This window comes from Chrysemys picta, chromosome 12 (assembly GCF_011386835.1).
Source record: "Chrysemys picta bellii isolate R12L10 chromosome 12, ASM1138683v2, whole genome shotgun sequence".
Classification (NCBI taxonomy): domain Eukaryota; kingdom Metazoa; phylum Chordata; order Testudines; family Emydidae; genus Chrysemys; species Chrysemys picta.
The window spans coordinates 41,454,345-41,471,734 of record NC_088802.1 but is presented as its reverse complement, the minus strand read 5'-3'; the positions used below and the strand labels follow the sequence as shown (position 1 = coordinate 41,471,734).

The 17,390-nt window shown below is 40.2% G+C and overlaps 1 protein-coding gene across 2 annotated transcripts in view; it reads right to left on the bottom strand.

Annotated features, from left to right (window-relative positions):
* UBE2O (ubiquitin conjugating enzyme E2 O) overlaps nucleotides 1-17,390 on the bottom strand; it is a 113,908-nt gene that overhangs the window by 69,056 nt on the left and 27,462 nt on the right. The gene's annotated exons all lie outside the window — the stretch shown is intronic.

Below are 17,390 nucleotides of genomic sequence, written 5' to 3'. Positions count from 1 at the left end.
CAGGACGGGAACAGAAGCAGTACTGAGAGTCAGGGATGAGCGAGATACAGCAGCAGTGTGTGGGAAGCTTGCCCAGAACAACATCTGCCCCAAAAGGGAAGCATATGGAAAATTCCCCACTTTTACCTTGTCCCAGAACAACAAAGTTTACCTGAATTCTACTACACTTGAAAGCAGAGTTCACCCAGACGACTGGAAATATATTAGGAAAAATAACCAAAAGGACATTTGTTCATTGAATTGCCCGATTGCACACACCAACGCCTCCACAATGGGCAAGTGGTCCAAAGCCTTATGTTCACCTTGATGGCATTTGTCCATTTGGACGCAACGCGATAACTTTGGAACACTGGATCCGATCAATTCCAACCTTTCAGGGAATGTTCTTGGCATCAATGGACAGAATCTCATAAATGCAGCTCTCCCGCAAAGCTCATAGAAAACCTTGCACAAACAGAATGTCTTACAAAGGTCTTGGGACCTTTCATTCCTGTGGCTGTTACATAAATCCATTAAGCCAACACATTGCTTTTGGCATAGAGGAGAGATTGATCTGCAGTGCACAGAAGTGAGGCTGCATGAATATCTGTTTAGTGTTATTACAAAATGCCCTCACCAATTGTGGAGACTCATGTTTGAGAGCTCTCAAGTCTCTAGAGAAAGAGCTCTCTCCACTACTTTTGTGACCCCTCTCTGGTCAACTGAATCCATGAGCCACACTTAGCTGGAAATGTACACCATTCAAAAAGTAAAATAGTGACCGTTTTCAGTGGATTTTCTTGGGATGGCAGCAGGAAGAAGGAGTCAGCCATGTAATCACCACCTCTAGTGGCCAGCCCCATTCAGTACTCTCACTGAGAGTTTCTCACTGCAGTTCTCCTGCCAGCAGGTAGCAACCAGCACTACCCATCAATGACAGATTAAGAGGAGATCAAGGCAAACAAATTAAAAAAAAAACAAGGTAAAAAAGTCAAAATGTATGCTGATTGCATCTCTCTTTAAGTGATGAGCCAATACACCAACTGTACTCCTCTAGACGGGGTGAGTGATCTGTGGCGTATACCAGATTGGCTGTTGCTAGGGCTGTCAGATACTTTCCAGATTTAGGCAGGTAGGGCTATCACAACCTTTTTGACAGCATCGGCAACTCCTGACGGTCTCTCCCAGGATGTGAACATTGACAAAAAGTCCAGCCTCATTCCAGCTGCTTTGCGCTGAATAAGCCCGCTATGGGAGTTCAAAGATAGGAGTATTTTCTCTGTAAAACCGCCTTGCTTTCATGGTCATGCATGCCTTAATCACAAAGACCGCAATAATCTGAAGAGAAAGCAGCTGCGTGGGGCAAAAACAAAGGAGAAGCCAAAGCATCACAGTGGAAGAGATTAAATTAAGTCTAAATGCACATTGCGTTTTTTCCATAGGAACGCCAATTAAATAACAGAATATGTTGAATTAACAGGACATTGAACTAATGCCACGTTCACTATGCTAATGTAAGACATAATTCAACTGTGAAAAAAAGCCAGTAAATTGAGAATTGAGACTAATATATAGGGCTGACTCTTTGGCTTTAACTTATGCCATGGAGAATGGAAAACACAGCCACAGCTTGATTAAGGAAAGGCCAGAACTTTTCCCAAACCTTAAAAGCATCAATGCTGAAAGATTTCGAAGAGACGGGTTTCTCTCACACTTTTTGCATTTTTCTTTTCTCACCTAATTAAGGAGCTTTAGATATACAAACAAGGATCAGAGTTTCTGAAGCGGTAGCATGTTCCTGTTATTTATTCCATATTAGTTATTAGAGTCCTCCATTAAGAGCACTGTCACACAAAATCTATTAGATCATCGAATCAATCCCTCTTGACGATAAAGATATATTACCCTGACAGAAGTGGTGTTGAATACTGAACTGGAAACAACTTGTTCTTAGACAAAAGGAAAAGAAGTGCAGGAAATGGAAGACTGCACAAGTCCCTGTGGCATCAACTATCTCAATGATTTGAGCTTTATACTTTAAGAGACCAATTCTACTCGGCCTTACAAATGCAGAGAGGATGCGAAATGCTATCAAATCAGAAATCCTCCATTCATTTATATCCACTGTAGCATTTAATGCCCCTTTTCCGCTGGTATTCATGTTTATACAAGGTGGAAGGCAGCAGAGAATAAGGCATTAAGACAACCCATTATTCACCCCCCCCCCCAAAATGCAGCCCTTTTCATCATTTTGTTACAGCAGAATAACCTATCCAGGTATCCAGGGCTTAACACTTTACCACGATAGCCATTACAGGGCAGATTTACTTTGTGAACTAAAGGACATCTTGTGTTGGTACAGGACAAATTTCTAACCCCACATAAAACTAAACAGAGGAACTTTCTAGTCTGGGAGACCAAAGAGCAGGTGATAAACTAATTCAGCAACATGCGTCAGTAGATGTTCTGGGCGAATAGATGGTTATTGTAAAACTGTACGACCAATACAATAAGCCACTACAAAAACAAAAATCTGTGTAGCTTTCATGGAAACAATGATAGATGGCAACAGGTTCACAGCCTTGGTGGATATGCAAAGAGACACCAAACATCTTTTAGCTAGGATTAGCAGATTAGTTTGGTATCTTAATTAAACAAATGTATTAAGAAGATGGTTTAGGACGCAGATGCTTAAGGTATGGGGTAAATATTTGTGCATTGGGTTTGATTATTCTCTCCCATTCCGATGCTGCATGGTACCTCATCAGTTACCCATGCATTGGGTAATCCTTTATGGCTAACTCCCTTCTTTCATCATTTGCCATCTCCTTTTTAATTACACCAGAACTAGGAAACGACTAGAGGATAGGGAAGAGGAGTCACACACATGCATACCCTCTGCGCTCATCGTACCCAAAGATGAGCAGACAAATGAAGAGCACATATGTCAACAACTATTATTTTCTCAGAATTCCCACTTCACCTACTACAATCCTCTATCAATATTCCAGCTAATCTGCAGCTCCTCACATCTTCCCAACACTCAATGGTTATTGTATGAGAGAGAGCAGATTGCTTTTTTAGGTATCATCAAATGTTGGACTTGAATGTTAGTCAAGTGCTAGTCAAGTAGAGTTCTAGTAGTTTTTCTGACCAGTATGGACAGGGATTTTCCCCTTTGAAGAATGCTCAGCAAACCAGGCTACAAACTATGGTTTGGAATAGGAAAATTTCATCTCAGCTTACATGAAAATTTCACCTCTTTGAGCAATAAAGGTCCACAGATTCATCACAATGGGTACATTAACCAGCTTGCAGCTCAGGGCCAGAACCAGACCAGTGAGCCACTGGCAGCAGGGGAATGGCCTGCCCCCTGGAGTTTCTCCAAGTTGAGATAATTTCCACAGCCAGGACCATTCAGATCTACTTTCCCTAACTACAGAATTTGTGTTAAATATACATTGAGAAAAAAAGCACAATGATTTCTCTTATTACAAAGCATGGGAAATCCCCCCCCAAACAAACCAAACCCAAATCTTTGGATGTCAATTTCCCTCTTTATTCTGGATGATTCATTTGTCTCCGGGGTTGACTGCACCTGTGGACATTGTTACTCAAAGTAAGGACATTTTCTGGTAAGCACACCTCTTTTCCCACTGTTATTCATGCTAAGGTCCACAGATCTGTTACAACAGGATTTTCACAGCAGTATGACTTCAGGGTGGGAAGCAGAATCGTTCCTTATATACTGTATTTGGGAATGTTTACATACAATATACGTCCTCCATCTTCCCCTGGGCATTAGGATGTGGAGAAGACTTCCAACAAAAATGGCACTGGATAAATACTGGATGACCCAAATTTCAAATTTGGTGAATTTATAGATAATGGCTACATGGCTGATCTCAGTTCAGGAGACATGACTACTCTGTTCTGAATACCATACTGGATCTCAGAGAAAGCTCCCAACTTCAAAAACAGAAGGGGAAGCAGAGATGAAAGGACAATCTCCCTAAAAGGCAAACGCAGTCTGGGACACTGCTGGGAATTAGACAGATAAATGATGAGGCAAAATGTTAAGTTGGATATTTAAAATAAAATGTTGACCTTCCTTTAGTAAAGTTCTGGTTGAGCTGCCTGATGCTGGGGAGACAGACAGAACTGCTGGGGGCGGAGGGGAAAGGAGGAGACAAGGACGTCAAAAGGGTGGGGCATTCCCCTGCTGCCCATGACTGACCGGTTTGATTCTGCCTTCAAAGCAAGCTGAACACCCCATTGTAACAGATCTGTGGAACTTAGCATGATGAAGAAAAATAATAGTGTCCATTCTGGTCAGAGAAATCATCGTAGATATGTTAGTTATGATTGTGCTTCACCACACTTACACTCAGGGCTAAGCTCTACAATCAGTTCATTTAACTAGTGACTAAGATAGATTCTTAATATCTCTTGGATTCTATAAAAGACCTTGAAGGTATTAAACATCCTTCCAGAAGTTAACGGCCTATTACACATTACTGAATACATTTCTAATACAAAATGTTTGAGACACCGTTCCAAAATTGTCATAAAAGTTTTCTAGACCACACAAAAGTATCCTTGCTAAATTCTTTAGCATTTTTCCCATTACCAATCATCATGAGCGTTTACTTGCTAGTCTTAAAAAGTTACTCATCACAGCAAACGAACAGACCTTTGCAAAGGTGATCTGAGCTCCAGAATCAGTAGGGATAACCCCTGAAACCTGAACGTAGACTGTGAGGGTATAGTGGCAACATGCTGCACCTACACAGCATGTGATCCGATGTGCTATGAAAGTCCTGGAGGAGGGATAATATGTCCAGAACAGAAATCTCTGGTTGTCTCTGCACTGAGGATTTTCAGAAAGTTTCCTGAAATTAATACAGCTCAGGTGCAGCTTTGCAGGTGTTTTTATTACCATGCTGTCTAACCTGCTTAGAGCAGGTCTAATGAACAGAGTACTTAACACAAGAGCAGCCCAGCTTCATTAGGGCTCCCCATATCGCTAATACCACCTGACAGAAGTAGTGTGAGCAATACTGGGAAATTTTTGCCAAGTTTCCCAAATGGAGAAATGGCCACAGAGGTCCTGCCATATTAGTGTTTGGAAAATGCTTTGAAGATTAAAAGTGCTAAGTAAGCACTAAGTATCATTATCAGCAGAGAAACAGAACCCTATTTCTTAAAACAAAAATGATTTGTACATATAATCCTCTTTCATTCTCAAGAAAATTATAATAGTGTCTTTTGAAAAGTAGGTTAAAAAAGTCATGATGGAATTAATTCCAGCCCCTCTAGCACTAATGTATTTTACTCTAAGCAGGAGCTTCATCTTCCACTGAATGTGCTGGAAATACTGCCCAGTTATTTTTAATAAAAATGATGAACTAAGCCAGTAGAAAATCCCCTGCTTCAATCTAAAGAACAGAGTTGAGACCTTCTCTTTTACCTGGCAATTAATTAGCTCTCTTCCCTCCTGGTCTTTGCTTCTCTCTATCTAGCCTCTTTACCAGTCAGAGCCCCATCCTTCATAAAAGGAGCATCAACATCACAAGAAGCGATAAGAACTTATCACCTAAGCAGTGTTTGATGTGTGCTGAATAAGGAACTGCAAGTGGTGCAATTTTTATGCTATAAAATAGCTGCTGCTTAATGGAGCAATACCAGAGCCATTTGGTTTCTGTTCATCTCAGAAAAGAGACATGAACGGAGGCTGTGAAATGATAGCATCGCAAATGCAAACTGAAGAGAGTTTTCTGTTTAAAATTTACTACACCTCTACTCCAATATAACGCTGTCCTCGGGAGCCAAAAAATCTTACCGCATTATAGGTGAAACCGCGTTATATCGAACTTGCTTTGATCTGCCGGAGTGCGCAGCCCCACCCCCCCAAGCACTGCTTTACCGCGTTATATCCGAATTCATGTTATATCGGGTTGCGTTATATCGGGGTAGAGGTGTACTGGGGGAAAAAGCTCACAGACTTAACAGAAGGTTTAGTGTGATACTGATTACTCTCCTTCCCCTCCCCAGCTTTCCCACAGTTTGTGATCTTCATACCGTGTTCAGCCATTTCATACTGGGCAGCGGCACCCAGAACTGTGACAAAGAAAACAAAGGCCATGATTTTTAGAACTGGAGGCCTAAAATTGGGACTAAATCCATATTTAGGACCCTAAATAAATGGCACAATTTTCAAAAGGGCTCAGCACCCAGCAGCTCCGTGTGATCCCAAAGGGTGGGTGGCTGCTCAAAACTTTTAAAAACTGGGCCACTAGTTTAGGAGCCTAACCTTAGACACCCAATTTTGAAAGTCTTGGCCAAATGCTGAAAAATACACAAGACAAATGAGCTTTCCAGCTTTGTGTTCATCTGTCCCTCAATACACCTACATATAATTAATCTGGGGTACGCAAGTGCTGGAAACTAGACACATAAAGGGTAAAAACCTCATAAAAGTCTGCAGGTCCTATAAAGAAAGGTATACAGAGGCCAAAGCAGTATTTGATTTCGTTTCTAATTATTCATTTGTTATTAAATGCCAATGTCTGGCCTTGTATAAGACACAGAAGGAGATGAGGTCACTGCCTCAAGTGACTTACTAGCCAATAAATGTCCCCATTCCAACAGGTTATTACTCCTTTCGCTAGAGGATGCCAATAATGCTGAACACATGAATGCTCTTAACGTATTTAAAGTTAATAGTACGTACGTACGTACACTTACCTATGTGCGCCCACAGTGAAAACAAATTAGACATAAAATGGATGATTTCTTTGGAAAAATCTGTAGTTTTAACAGATTTTTAAAATCTGACCCTCTTGGCCTTGTGCTTTTAACCTTCCTATTTGTAAGAATAGCTATCCTGTGAAAGGGGAAAAAATCTTGAATTCAGTGCTTACCCGGCATATCTCCTTTAGAGTAGCTGAACTGCACATAACAAAAGCCAAATTTCTACATTCTTCCCCACTACAAATTGGTTTGTCAGTGTCCAAAATGGATTTGTAGGAGTTACAGAGGTGTCTATTCCAGTATTTTTATAGAGAAGATTTTCATCCAGTGGTTAAACTTTCAATGAGGGTTTCACTTTGTCAGATTCTCTGTGGAGCTCGAGCAATGTCTTACAGCAACGAGCCCGTAACTCTGCAGTCTGGAGACAAGGCTCAGTGCAGCTTTTACTGCTGTACAGACATAGCCAACACACCGTAACTGTGTTATTATTATAGCTTGATGGCCTATTTGTTTCAATACATAGCTAGGTTCTGAAGGAAGATCCAAAACGAGCTAAGATGGAGAAAGCAAACCCAGAAACCAGTTCTGACTCTGCATTCAAGTCAGGAATGAAGGTAACCACAGACACACCAAGGACATTAGATTCCTGTACTACAATACGGAAGTGGCACAGTCACATCCTGGTTGTGCCTCATGGCTGTCATAGGGACTTTCAGAGTCACTATGTGAAAATGTCAGCACTGCTGTACTTGAACAAATTTTCATTCAGTTCTTAAATTCCAACTGGTACCCTACTTTCTGGCCAGGGTAATTACATGCAGCATAGTAGAAATCCACCTTCACAGTTTTGTGTTAAATCAGGTATTATTTGTCACTTCTTTCCCTGAATTGTTGGAGTATTGCTGTTAAACAACTAACATGCTTTACCCATGAGGTAGCTGCAGTGATCTTTGCATGTACAGTATATAAAGCACTTATGGTTTAAATGCATTAATCCTTTCAAGAGAAACCTGCCAATCGTGGGGTGGGGGAGGGGGAGAGGAAATCACATTTTTCTGAAAAATGTTGTATATGCCATCATGTGCCAGCAATGCCCCTCTGCTATGTACATTGGCCAAACTGGACAGTCTCTACGCAAAAGAATAAATGGACACAAGTCAGACATCAAGAATTGTAACATTCAAAAACCAGTAGGAGAGCACTTCAATCTCCCCAAACACTCAATAACAGACTTAAAAGTGGCCATTCTTCAACAAAAAAAACAGACTTCAACGAGAAACTGAAGAACTGGAATTAATTTGCAAACTGGACACCATCAAATTAGGCCTGAATAAAGACTGGGAGTGGCTGGATCACTGCAAAAAGCAATTTTCCCTGTTGATATTCACCCCTTCTTGTCAACTGTTGGGAATGGGGCACATCCATACGGATTGAATTGGCCTCGTTAGCACTGCACCCCTCTATTGGTAAGGCAACTCCTATCTTTTCATATGCTATATATTTATACCTGCCTACTGTATTTTTCACTCCATGCATCTGATGAAGTGGGTTGTAGCCCACAAAAGCTTATGCCCAAATAAATTTGTTAGTCTCCAAGGTGCCACAAGGACTCCTTGTTGTTTATGCTGATAAAAACTAACATGGCTATCCCTCTGAAACCTGTACCTACTATAGTTATCCGTAACCTCCAAGAACACTACAGCTGAAAGAAGTTAGCAAAAACAAACCTTATTTTTTCAGTTTATTTGGTGCATTTGACAGTACTTCCTTTATAGCCAATTTCGCTGTAGCCCCTAAATAGTCAGCTTCTCTCTTTCTGAAAATACCATTATAACTAGGGCCCCACCAAATTCACCACCGTGAAAAATGCATCACGGACTGTGAAATCTGGTCTTTTGTGTACTTTTACACTATACTATACAGATTTCACAGGGGGAACCAGCGTTTCCTCAAACTTGGGGTCCTGATCCAAAAGAGGGTCATGGGGGGGGGGGGGGGGAGGAGGGCAGGAAGGTTATTGAAGGAGGGTCACGGTATTGCCACCCTCACTTCTGCGCTGCCTTCAGAGCAGGGTAGCTGGAGAGCTGCGGCTGCTGGCCAGGCACCCAGCTCTGAAGGCAGCACCCTGCCAGCAGCAGTGGAGAAGTAAAGGTGGGCAATACCATATGATGCCACCCTCACTTCTGCGCTCCTGCTTTCAGAGTTGGGTCAGGACTCCTATAGTTACAACACCATGACATTTCTGATTTAAATATCTGAAATCATGAAATTTACGACTTTTAAAGTCCACTGACTGTGACATTGACCAAAATGGACCATGAATTTAGTAGGGCCCTAGTTATAACCATCAACAGGAGAGAAGAAAAACCCTTATACATCTCAAAAAAGATGGAATTTTAAAAGGACAACAGTATTTAACAGGAGTGAAATATGGGGAAATGACTTTTTCTGAAGTTAGTCAATTTCACAAAAGTCAAGTTGGTAGATTCCCTTTTAAACTGCTGTAATATCCTGACTTGTCAAAGAATGAAGTCCCTGATAAATATGAGCAAACATCCAGGCAAAAAGCTGTGAACGTACATGTAGGTGAAATGGCGATGGGAAATGGCAAGTAGGATTTTTATGTATTTATTTAAATTTACATTTATTTGCTATTTAAACTGTCAACTTGAAATCTTTTTTTTTTTTAAAGGAGCCTCCTAACAATTATTGTGGTTTCAGAATCACATAATACTATTTTTAAAAGTGTTTTTCTTCCCTCTTTAGGACTATGTTAAAGACAGACCTCCACAAATGGGAGAAAAACTGTACTGGGGAAACAGCAAAACTGAATTACACATTCAAATTCTGTCAAATGGACAAAGCAAAACTGAAAAAGCTAGTCTCTCTCGTCTTTCAGTTCTAGTAACTGTAAATGTGCCGTGTAATAGTAGGTACAAATATTTCAGAGAAGAATGTTGTTTTCTAAGATGATGATGTTCCATTTTAAGAAAAAAGAAGCACATGGTGGGGAGGGAACAGGCAGAATGGAAACAATGAAGCAGGTTCTTCCTAGCCAGCATTTAAGAAAGGTGTTGTCAACCTTCAGAGACTTTGAAATCCCTCAAGTAATTAAACAGTCAAGTGGGATGAGGCTTTTAGCTTTGCAAATGTCAGTTATTAACATTGCTCCTAGCGCCAACACAGACACCAAACATTAAAATTATGTCTCTATTCATTGACAAGAAGGGGGATCTGAGGGAGGGATATGGAAAGGTGGTGGAAGGGGAGGAAAACAAGTGAAATCTTGTCCTCAAAAGCATCTGTCAGAAAAATTCTGCTGTTTGAACTCAATGCAGATTCTCCAGGAGAGATGACAAAATCAAATTTTCAGAGCTGCTTTAAACTGCTTGTCTGTGGCAGCCTGCTCTCTGACTTGCATAATGTAAATGAAGGAGGATCTGTTATGAGGGTTGCAGCAAAAGCCTCACTCACGTAGGAAAGTACTTTAACGGCTGGACTGGATTTTCATTCTCTTGTCTCGTTGGACATTTAACAAATGTCGAAGTTATTTTTCATTTTTAGTAGTTATGGGAACTTAACAAATGGATATTATTTTTCAGTTAACTGTACGTCGTGGTGAAGGCAGCTGATTTGCTGCAAAATCAACACTAGAAAAGAGATGCTGCATTTCAATGCATTTCCCTGATGAAAGATTTTATAAATATTAAAAAAAAAATGGATGCAGTTTGGCATAATTATGTATGGATTTCTTGGTTTGCCTATAATTCCACCACTTCCATGCACTTCATACTATATTATTTTCCTATCCTTAATGTCTCAAAATAACCCCTCATGGAACAATGCTAGCTGTTATTTAAGTGGTTTTGATATTGCAGGCCGCACAAGGTTTCATTTTTATTATAAAATACTTGTGATGATCCCCGAGGCCTGGTCTACACTGAAAAATTGTATCAGCATAGCTACATCAGTCAAAAAAACTACACCCCTGACCACACAGTCCTGACCACAGCAGCTACTGAAGAGGGCATCTGTCGACATAGCTAACTTCATTTGGGGATGTGATGCTCATACACCACAGAAAAAACCCTTCTGTCAGCAAAATTGCATCTACACAATGGAGTTATGCCCGCCTACTTATGCGGACATAGCTATGCCGTAGCGTTGACACAGCCATAGTCTCCATAGTGTAGACATACCTTTTGTCTATATAGCCAGAGTCAAATGAATCAAAGTCTTCAACCTGCAGAGCAAAATGGACAATCAAGTCAATTGCAAATAACTTTGTAATAGATATTCAGAGGGTTGGAACAAGTTATCCACTAAAGTGAATCAATTTTTCCCAGAACTGCAAAAATTCCAGTAAGCCTTCTTCTCTTCTCTAACCGCTGTGAATGTCAGGTGGTTCCTACGAAATCCCCAGAGAGACCAACTGAAATGTCAGAAGCAAGAGAGGTTAGATACAGCTTCCCCTGCTCAATAAAAACCAGTAATAATGGTTATGGGGTATTACACTTGCGTACCGCATCAAAACTACAATTCTGCACAGCGATCAGCATTTATTCATGGTGCCTGACAAGAAATCATACGTATGTGACCCAGAACCATCCATCTTTACCTGTTAAAAGCTAAAATACTCTACATCTATGAATTTCTAAACAGAAAAACATGCCGGCTGCCTTTGAAGATGGAAGGTTTCGCAAGCTCTTAATTTTTTATCCATCAATCATGGTTATGTATCACATACCAACTCTCTAGCCACGATTAACACCTAAATAACCCATACTGCATGATCTGAATTAGACTGGAGAGAAAAACTGCAAAGCACAGAGTGCTGGGAGGGAAAGGGGTTGGGGGGAAGAGGGTTGCTGCATGTTTATCCTAGAAGAATCGGTGGGCACCTTCTCATCATGTTGCCCCTTGCTAATGGATGGCAAGTACATTTTCTACAACTAGCCACATTACTCAGAATTTAGGATGGAGCTCACAAGGGCTGTTCCATACTCTGCAGCCTTAATTCCTGTTGAAGCTATGGCACCCCATAACCTCACAGGACCAGACCATTACCACCGACTCATTTACAATAAGAAGCACAGATTCCAGCCTTCAGGGATGGATCGCTTGATAAGCTGCCCTGTTCTGTTCACTCCCTCCGAGGCATCTGGCACTGGCCACTGTCAGAAAACAGGATACTGGGCTAGATGGATAGACTATTAATCTGAACCTGTATGGCCATTCTTATGTATTTGGGACTCAAAAGATAAGTTTGATACCAAGTACAAGAGGGATAAAGAGAAGCGACAGCACAGACCTTCACTAAATAGGAAACTTTTATTCCTCACAGTGCAAATACGGAACCATGGTAGTTTAAAAGTTATCTGTTTTGATTTAAACTAAGGGACAGAATCCAAACAAAAAGAGAAGTTTTGAAATAAATCAGACTGATTTCTTTAAAAAACGTTTTCCTGCCTCATATTCATGACTCAGCATTTGAGGTCAAGAAATTATAGTAATAAATAGTGGGAGGGTACAGGAGAACTGTGTGGGATGGAAGCAGAGTTGGATCTGCAATGAGACTTCAGGGGTAACTAAAGAAAACAAGAAGTTATCTGATGTCAACAAGACTGAACAGTCACTGAATTAACACTGAAGAGGCTTGCTGGCTAGAATCTGTTTCCAGTGCAGTTCTGAATGGAACAGCAGCAACAATAAAAAACTTAGAGCAAATTGCAGTACTAACTCGTTAGCTTCACTAGCACCAGAACACAAACTTCCAACACAGTTCTGTCACTGTACCTTGACCCTGCTGTTCCAGTCCTGGATCCCCATAAATTTTTGCGAAAAGCTACTTGATCAGCGTACTCCCGACCTACACAATAAGGACATGCAGTACCAGTGCTATTACGAGGCAATATTGGAATGGATTTTTTTTCATTGCCAATAACCCATGCTGAGCATGATAATTGAAAAAACAAACTAGCACTATTATTTGTCACTTGAGGGGGGAAAAAAAAAATCTAGAACAGCACTAACCCATCTCCCTTGGCATGAAGGTAGATGCGGTAAGACAGTTGTATGCCTCTTTTACTACTGTGGAGTAGGCATTGTCTAGTGATTAGAGCATAGAACTGGAAATCAGGAGATCAGACCTCCTGTGAACTCAGCCGCATTTTCCCCATCTAGAAAACAGGAATACCAGGCTTTGTGAAGATCAGAGGGTGAAAAGAGCTTTGAGATTCTGGGTTAAAAAATGATAAGAGAAGGGGAAAGTATTTTTAAATGGATCACAAAGTACTTATTAACATTAAATACACTTATGCATTTTCGCTCACTACCTTTCCTAAATGCATACAAAAGGATCTCTCAAAACTGGGTGACTGGGCAACAAAATGGCAGATGAAATTCAATGTTGATAAATGCAAAGTAATGCACATTGGAAAGTATAATCCCAACTATGCATATAAAATGATGGGGTCTAAATTAGCGGTTACCACTCCAGAAAGACTTTTCACCTTGGAAAAGAGACTGCTAGGGGAGATATGATTGAGGTCTATAAAATCATGACAGCTATAGAGAAAGTAAATAAGCAAGTGTTGTTTATCACTTCTCATAACACAAGAAGTAGGGAATCACAAAATGAAATTAATAGGCAGCAGCTTTAAAACAAATAAAAGGAAGTATTTCTTCACACAACGCACAGTCAACCTGTGGAACTCCTTGCCAGAGGATGAGGTGAAGGCCAAGACCATAACAGGGTTCAAAAAAGAACTAGATAAATTCATAGAGGATAGGTCCATCAATGGCTATTAGCCAGGATGGGCAGGAATAGTGTCCCTAGCCTCTGTTTGCCAGAAGCTGGGAATGGGTGACAGGGCATGGATCACTTGATCATTACCTGTTCTGTTCATTCCCGCTGGGGCACCTGGTGCTGGCTACTGTCGGAAGACAGGATACTGGGCTAGATGGACCCTTTGTCTGACCCAGTAGGGCCATTCGTATGTTCTTATGTTCATATTGGGGGAGAAACTCTTGAAATGAAAGTTAGACTGGGTTCAAAATGTTTGTGATTACTTTGCTAGGAAAATGGCTGCTGCAACTTTCAGACACTGATGCCAGTCAGCAATGGCTCTCTCTCTTTAGGATGGCAAATTAAATATAATGTACACAGAGCAAGCATTATGTTCAATGTGAAGACAGTGCGTGTGCAGCTTAAATCAGCAAGGAGGGCAATTCAAGTTTTGCTACATGATTTTAAGAAGGGGTTGAGGATAAGCCAGGACACAGATAAGATGCACACTCCCAACACAGAAGATTTTTTGGCTATTCAGCAACGAAGATTTTTAAATTGTTTCAGTGCCTGAGATTACGTGCAGAGGACAGGAAGGCAGGCTTAAAGGGAGCATGAAGAGGTAAAATATAAAAATCTGGTGTGAATGCCAGAGTCTATGCCACCAGAGAAGAACCTTGCTACTGATACTACTCATGAAACCAATTTAGGAAAATAACCATATTTAGGAATCAAATAAGTAATAAGCGAGCTTAATGTACTTGTTCCAATGGTGAGGCCAAAGGGTCTTCATCCGTTACCATAGGTCTTAAATTCATATTCTGTTGTAAGAGGATAATTTTACTAAATTTTACTAAAGAGGTATTAATGCAGGCAATCATTTAAATCCAAGCAAACACTGGTCTGCAACATTTACTGCCACAAAATGTAAGCACAGGAAAGCCAACCTAGCTAGGATCAGGAATGGAAAATATTAGTTTGTTATCACTGTCTATTCCCTAACAAATTAGGAATGGTGGTAGGCTTCTAATTCAGGTTGCCTGGTTATGTAGTTTAGAGAACAGCATTGCAACTTTCCATATTTGCATAAGAAGTTAGTGGTTATTTATTTTCAGCTATCCTTATATATTGCTACAAGAGCCTTTTCTGGATTTCTGCCCTCTCTGGTGCTAAATACGTGCACTTGCCAGTAATATTATTTTACACTGAAAGAGCTCCTATCTAAAGATCTTAAAGTGCTTTACACACATCAATGAATTAAACCTCACAACATCTGTGTGAGGTAGAGGAGTGTCCACATTTCCACATAAGGACACTGAGGCATAAACCAAAAGCAATTCTACATGCTAGGGTAATGCACTATGGGAGCATGATTTCTCAAGCACACTAATACACTGTGCATTAATCCAACCATTCAGACCCTGCTACTGCCTGTTAAAAGTTCCCTAGTGCACTTTTACGTAGTGCTGTTTCAAACAACTCCCTAGTGCTCACGGCTACTCCATGCAGACATCCCCCAAGTGACTTGCTCATGGTCATAAGTGGTCAATGGCAGAGTTGGAATAAAGACTCCAGTCTGCTGACTCTAAGCCTTGAGACTATCTCTAGTCTGTCTCCATTGCAAAACTGACTAACAGTAAGAAAAGTAGGCTTTCAAAAGAACTGGGAGGAGAGTGGAGAAGAATTTTAATCTCAAATCCATGATTTAATGTTATCAGACTTTAGGTAATCAAGTCAAATTCTTTCAAAGAAAGTGAAATTTACAATCTCACAGCTAGAGGTACCTTTGCAAGAGTCAGACTCGTTATATTAAAAATTAGATACCCTTGCCTACAGTTGGTTACTAACATCATCAACTATTAAAATGGCAATTAATGTTCTCCTCCCAACAACAATTATGTGGCATTTACATTTTGCATCTCTCTTAGCTTAGACAACGAAGAGTTGATGTGTCAGTTTAACATTTCGGTTCTCACCTATTAACAGTGCAATGTTTGAGTTAGAAGAAATACTGGGAAGATTATTTAAAAAAAGGTTTATAGCAAAAAAAAAAAAAAAAATTATTTCATGGCTATACTTCTATTGGTCTCAGGTTTATGTAAGATACTGTTTTTAACCAAAATTAAATTGCAGTCCATCTTGTACCTGACGTTCCCATCAATTTTGTCATTGGGGCAGATTTTCAAATGGAAAGTCAATAGGACAATCTGGGCACTTCTGCATATTACCTGTATAGTCTTACACCCCCACTGAAGCTACATGACTATAAAAGGGAAAGGAAAGGAGCTACTCATTTAAGTGGTCTCCTTTGACTTCTGTTCCTTTCAGGACTTCTGTGTTTTCCATATTGCAATGTGATATAAATATAACAAGGCTAACATTTTGAAATCTGAGAGCTTAATGTTAGACTCCTAAATCCATATTTACACATTCCAAGAGCCCTGATTTAAGGCGTTTCCAAATGAATTTGAAAGGTTAACTTTAGGCACCGAATTTAAAAATTTTGGCCGAAGATTTTATTTGAAAAGCAATCATTCTCACTTAAGGACCACAAATCCAAAATGAGGGTTTGGGATTTTTTGTTGTTGCTTTTTTTGTATTATTATTTTATTAAAGAGATATTGTGGATATACCTTATTCATTTTTCATACATTTTAAACAAGATTCAACATGCCTAGTGACAATACAATCTACATTTAGCTCTACTTATTAGTGTTGTGTGATCCTACCAATTTCTACTAGAATTACAAATGCATTGCTTTCTTCAACAGACTTCTGTTGCATGATTTTTGAGGAGGCGGGTAAAAGATTGTGCTAAGAAACTCATATCTTCACTTACCACCATAAAATAGCATGCAGCCTCTTTCTGTTTCGATGATAGCACAGGCCTTCTGTTCTGTGTGACACCCATTCATCCCAGGCCCCTTTGTATTATGTTAGAGTGCCCCCTCTCTCTTTTGTCTCCCAAGTATTGTCAGTCACTGTGCGTATAACCCAGCTCTAGACTAACTTTGGGAAGTGGGAGTACTCTAAACCAGACCTCAAACACTCACACCTTGCAGCCTTTGAACAACAATGAAAGGTCACAAATTAACATGTGCAAGACTGATAGGAATAATCATTCAGAAAAAAAGTGCAAATCCATGAATCTACTTCATATCTGTACACCACTATGTCACACTGAAATCTTTAACTGTCCAAAGCTATTGTACTTAGCAGTTAACTCCCCTATGTTGAGGTTTTAAAAAAATACATAGTGCACCCACTTCTCCCCAAAGAAGAGAGAATCTATTACCAGGCACTGTTTAATTCACCTTCACAGGCAATGGCCTTTACCAGTTTCCTGGACTTTTTAGGATTATTTTAAATTTAAACCAAAATCCAAATGAAACAAGCTACATTTTGATCTCCTCTATGCAGATAAGAGCTGTAGCCTCTCCAGGTTAGAGAGGCAAGGAGATTTAATTACTGCCTTTAAAGCCTCCTGAAAGAAGGGAAATATATTTCAACCCCAACAAAATTAGCATACATAAGAGGCCAATGAAATGTCCAACAAGAGAGAACAGATTATAGTAATAAGGAATAATCAATCCCATACTAAAGTGCCTCTTGAGATTAGGAATAATTGCAAGATACGTTTTCCCATTAAGAGACAGCTGTGCCTTTGGCATCTTTGTGCATAACCCCACAGGCTAGCATGGCAATTGGTGGATAAAGCCCCTGCCCCTAGGAAGTCACAATCCCTTTGTTGTTACAACCCATGTCCCTGAGCAGAGTATGCTATGCAATTATGCCAAATGTCATGAGCGCATAGGTGCTGGAACTAGGGGTGCTGCAGCAGGTGCTGGCTTGCAGGGGTTTCCATCCTATA